Here is a 5,664-nt window from a genome sequence, read left to right as displayed (position 1 = left end):
GAGATGCAGATGAGTCTGGTGCACTTGACGTCTTTTCATGACCCCTGTCGTCTCCCTACCCCCACCCCCTTCCAGGCCCTCACGGCGTTTGTCTGTCATATGCAGCACTGGGCCCTGGGCACGGCATTGCCACTTGCCCCAACCGAGCGTGGGAATGGGACCGTCCAGCCGTTCACATCTCCTGCACTGCGGTTAACGGAATCAATTAAGCAGACCCGACCCCCCCACACACACATACACCCACCCCCACTCTAGTCCACTCCACCACACACACACACACACAACCCAAACATCGCCCCAATCCCCTCCCTCCTTCCCCTAACCCCATCCACACCTCCGTCTCTCTCTTTCTCTCCGTTCTCCGTCACTTCGCCATACGCATCCTAATTATTACAGTTTTGGAAGGTTTTTTTTTTTTTTTTTTTTTTTTTTTTTTTTTTTTGCAGGCCTGTCATGTGGAAATAAAGGAGCAGAAGAGGCGCGCACGTGGATTTCAGCGGCAGCTCCAAAAACGTGACACTTCCACACACTGGCTGAAACTTCACACGAAAAAAGAAAAATTTAAAAGAAAAATTTAAAAGAAAATCACACGCAGTGTCATCCACCTAAACCAGCTCTAAATATTGATGTGTGTGACCCGAGGTGAAGCTGCGCGTGCAGGTTTACATGTCAATGCGCGTGCGTCCACGGAGGCTGGCACAACAGTTCCTAATGTACAGAAATGACATTAAATATGCAAAACAAAGCTGTCACCATGGGCAAAAATAAGATAAATAAATAAAACCAGTTTCATCCATTTATCTGAAGAATTGACACAAATCAAAACTGCATCAAAATACAACCAGCATCATTTATATCCACGGGGGAAATCGGAGTGTGTGGTCCAAAGGTCCTCGACGAGTCTGGAAGTAGTTTTTACTTTCGGTTATCTAGCTTTATGACGAGCAGAACACTCATACAGCTAGATAACCAAAGATAACAACCCACTCCACAATCTTCTGCAATAATCCACAGGAATAGCTTCTGCAAGTTTCCATCACCCAGAACTCGTGACAAAAAAAAGAAAAAAAAAAGTCAGCAGTGTTTTATTTAAATAATGTATCCCCCATGTTTCCTCTGGCTGTTGTTGTTCAGGGCCACTAAAGTAGAACCTGTTTAACAGCAGGTGTTAAAGGTGACAATTCTTCAAAGAGAGAAGAGAAGAGAAGGATTTTATATATTCCAAATGTTAATGTCATATTCACTTGACATTAACCAGCATTACTGAGTTGAAGCAGGCTTTGCAGATCGCGGTAAGGTGCAGTCATCCTTGCACGGGGCCCTAATTTGCAATGCAAATGGCCCCAATCCCACAAAAGGCTCTTTCGCCTCTATTAAGTCGTTGTGGCAGTAGCAATAGATATCCTGTGAGGCCGGCAGGAGACAGAAGAAACACGGCGGAGGGGAAGAAGAAAAAAAGGAGGGGGTAAAAATCCGGTTTCCCGTGGAAAGTGCAATAACGGCACAGGGAATAATAGGACGCAAATGTGTCGGATTATGAAGACAGGAGATTGTTGCTGTTTTCTTTTTTTTCTTTTTCTTTTTTTTTTGTATATATAGTTTTTGGCCCGGAATAGTCTAGTTGTCCGTGTTCACATCCAGCATGAAGACACCGAGGAGTCTGAGCCAAAAGGGTCCGGTCTTCAGGCTGCGTCGTACTCTGAGAAGAGTGGTGTTGGTGGTGATGGGGGTGGTGGTGGTGGTGGTGGTGGGGATAAGGGCCATCTTCGAAGGTAAGGGGACGGGAGGGGACGGGTCAAAAATATGGACCAACCCTAGTGAGGTCAAAGGGCTCGGACCACGAAAGTGTAACTACGGTGATGTCACGAAAAAAAAAACCCAAAAAAACGCAAATGCGCGCTCCGTACCCCCCTCCTCCTTCCCCCCAATCTTCATCCATTACCGAGCTGGAAGCAGTCCGCACGCCTTGTCTCTGCCTCTCTTACACACACACACACACACCGATGAAAACGGATAACTGGAAAAGCTTTCATGTTTGAGTTTTTTTTTCTTTTAACAGAGACTGGGAGCGCTTCTTCTGTCTTTCCGTGGGAGATGCGAGCAGGAAAAAAAAGCAGCTATTTAACCATACGAAACAGTCAATGACGAGAGCATCACGGAGCTGCAGCCGTCCTCTGTACGTTTTCCATATCACTGCTCTCCTGCTCGCGCGAGCTGAGCTGCGGCTGTAGGAGTCGAATGGCTCTCACGTGTTTGATTTTGCGCCGAAAATCCTGAAATAAATCCTCCGGTTTTTCTTGCGATCGTCGCGTCCCGATGCAGGTAGGCTGGCGATGTGGGCTCAAATCCAGCTCGCGGATGCAAAGCTCTACTCTTCCCCCTCTCACTTTTTTTTTTTTTTTTGGATTTACAGAGATGCAAGTACATCTCGGCACACATACGTAAAGAAAAAATACATTTATAGGACCTTTGCAACAGACTCAACAATAACAGGTGTAGCGGGGGGACGTGTGATGGATCATGCGCAGGAGCGACGCAGCTGCAGGTTATCGAGTGCGTCTGAAGGAACCTTGTGGACAACTTTGATTCTGTTCGGACCATAACCCCCCCCCCCCAGCTCAGACAGACAGACAGTGATTGACTCGGCTGAAGAGCGCGCGTGTCTGACAGGAGTGAACTGGTGACAGGTGGTGACGAATTAAAACCACATTTCTGTTTGTCTCCTATAAGTTTTACTTGTTTTTGTTTTTTTCTTCTCCCCCTCATGTGTTGGGTGCACCTGCTATATTAGACCTCCCCCCCGCCGCCTTCCAACAAGTTTGCTCTCACATAGATGGGAGGGGTAAAGAGGAGGTGTTTTTTTAATGAGCAAACAGAGTCACAAGGCCTGTGCGTGTCATTAAAGGATCATTGCGCACAGTATTTTGTTTCCCAAATGTTCCCAGACACAACTCCATTTCCCGGCATTCCTTTCTTAACAGACTTCACCTGAAACTGTTCAGCCCATTCAGACATCCACGAATCCCCAAAGAGCAATTAAAATCAGTCTTTGGCGCTGGTATTTTTGTTGTCGTTTTCGCCATTTTTTTAAATCCACGTTGCAATCATTTTGTCCCCCTGACGCGTAGATCTGACGGACGGCAAAGCGTTAAAGCCAATCTCAAATCATCATGATTACCATGATAAAGCTCTCCTGATTATAGGCTGAAGGGGGCTTTAGTGGGGGGCCTCCCACACGGAGGCCATGACTAAATTACAGTGCATCTTTTTTACGCACAACCTGATGATCTCTTTTTTAAATCACAACATCCTTGAAAGTTAAGGTTCGAGGGGGGGAAAAGTCCTATAAAAACACCTTGCAGGTGCTTCTTCCTACAAGCTGCTATGAGAAGAAACACAAAAGTACTTGTACAGTGGGGGCTTTGTTTTAAAGAGACGCCGTGACGATTTTGATGACGTTATGCACGCAAAGGACTGCGCAGCTTTTTATTGTTTCAGCAGGGGCATTTATTACTAAAAGTTTCATTTTTAAACGCCGAGATTTGCTTCGTTGCTTGCTTCTAAATCAGCCTGACCTCATTTTTTTCCACCTATCTCTTTGGAATTAAATGAATCAGATCAACCAACCCCCTGAATCTGGCTTCTCGCACTACCCAAAGCAAAGCAGCGGACAGCGTCTCCACTGATAACTAATTGCATCATGTATGTGCGTACAGATAACATGACTGGTGACTTTTATTTTCAGTAACAGAAGCTTTAAAAAGGTGTTCGCTTTTTTCCCCCTCCCATCGGGAATAAACCCAAAGAAGCATTCGAGAAATGCTGATAAAGAGAAATATCCAAACAGGACACGACTTACTTAACCAGACTGGTCAATAAAATGAAATTAAAGTAAATTTTAAAAGACAGGTCCATTCAAGTGTAAAGCCATTGTGAGCGAGCTGCTTCTAAAAGCTGTCACGCAGTCTTTGTGCACCATAACTCCAAGCTCAAAACCTTCCCATTTGTCTCTAAAACAAGTGGAAACATCCCCTCAATCACTCCGCGTCAAATTACAACGAAACCAAACTATCCTCCCATCATCCAGACTCTCGTATTCCACTTTTTTATTTCTTTTTTTGTTTGCGCACCAGCAAACGAGCCTTCAAATAGCGCACAGAAAGTTGCACTTACTTCCCAATCCCGGCCCGTCAAAATCACAGCAAGGACCAGAAAGCGTCCCAGGCGGCGGAGGAGGAGAAAGAAGTAGAACAGCGAGGTCCGTTTGTTCAGAGGTAAGGTGAGCATGTATGTTCCTCTTTAAAAAAAATAAAAAAGGGGAGGGGGGGGGGGTGCCCAAAGTGTGCTGGAAGGGGGACTTTAAAGTTGCCACTGCCACTCGGTAAACCTGCATTAGGCGCGCTACAGCTGCTCTGTGCAAAGCATGAACACATCCCAAGCACATGACAGACGAAGACAAGGAGAGGAGGAAAAAAAAGGAGGGAGGGAGGGAGGGAGGGACGGGGGAGAGAAGGAGAGACACAAGTTTCCCAGAACGAGCAGCAAATAGGAAAAAGTGCACGGGCTCTCAGAGTGCATGGGCAAGTTTTGTTTTTTTTTTCTTCTTCTTCGTTTTCTTTTTTATTCCTGTTGATGGTGAGGTCGGATGAGGAGGGAAGGGGTGATGATGATGATGATGGTGATGGTGATGAGGAGGAGGAGTAGGAGTGTGTGTGTGTGTGTGTGTGTGTGTGAAGTCCATCCTGCTCTGTGAGTAGAGGACGTGCTCTGAAATTCAAACAAGTTCCCTCGGTTCTTTTGTTGCACGCACGAACTGAGGCAGCATTGTTCCCCTTTTTTTTTTTCTTTTTTTTTTGGCGTGGACCCCCCCCCCCCCCTCCACCTCCACCACCACCCCACTCCACCCTGACCAGGTTGAGGAGTGCAGCCTCTCTCAGAGTAATGAATTTGCTGCGGGGGCGCTTGGCTAACGCGCTTTGACAAACGGAACGCATTTGCTGGATTTCAGACAAGGGGGGTTAACAACATATGAGTCTGCAATGAAGTCAACATTGAAATAAAGGAAAAGAAATGAAGTTCACAACAACACTCCTGGATTCAAACACTACGATCCTCTAAGGTTTAGAGACGCGCATCTTGTATAGAAAGAGAAAATAAAATAAATAAATAAACAAATAAATTTAAGGCAATTTTCACACAAAAAAGTTCAAACAAGGTGACCGACGTGTCGCCATGTCTCTTGGAGATGTTGTTCTGCAACCTTTTGACCAAAATCCCCCTCTCCAAGTTGCTGTAGCAACATTTTCTTTTCTTCAGAATTTTTGTATCTGTTTAAGTCCCAAACGATTTCACGTGAATGAAAAAATGGCAGCATTCTTTCTCATTCTACTCCCTTCCTCTCCTCCTCTCCTAATTGCAGGCGTATCCATTAGCATCCACCAGGGCTTCACGTTTTTTTTTCTTTTTTTTTTTTTAGTTAACCAGCGCGAGGGCACGTTCGGTGACGTAGACAAGCAGCTCGTCCGCGCGCAGCCATATTTAAATACATCAAGGCAATTAGCCCATCAAAATATGCAAATCGCTCTTACTACTACATAGGTAGTCCAGCCTGGCCGCAGTCGGGAGTAATTTCTCCACCCCCCCGCCACACACACAGACAAGACT

General features: G+C 45.8%; 1 long non-coding RNA gene across 1 annotated transcript in view; it reads right to left on the bottom strand.

The window, feature by feature from the left end:
- LOC108242832 overlaps positions 1-4,645 on the bottom strand; it is a 38,084-nt gene extending 33,439 nt beyond the window's left edge. Inside the window, exon 1 of the long non-coding RNA XR_001808863.3 lies at positions 4,174-4,645. This is a non-coding gene — a long non-coding RNA (uncharacterized LOC108242832). The remainder of the gene's footprint in view (positions 1-4,173) is intronic.
- Positions 4,646-5,664: the final 1,019 nt, after the last annotated feature.

Source organism: Kryptolebias marmoratus, linkage group LG1 (assembly GCF_001649575.2).
Source record: "Kryptolebias marmoratus isolate JLee-2015 linkage group LG1, ASM164957v2, whole genome shotgun sequence".
NCBI classification, from domain to species: domain Eukaryota; kingdom Metazoa; phylum Chordata; class Actinopteri; order Cyprinodontiformes; family Rivulidae; genus Kryptolebias; species Kryptolebias marmoratus.
Note: the sequence above shows the minus strand (reverse complement) of the source record. Positions and strands in the feature narration are given on the sequence as shown.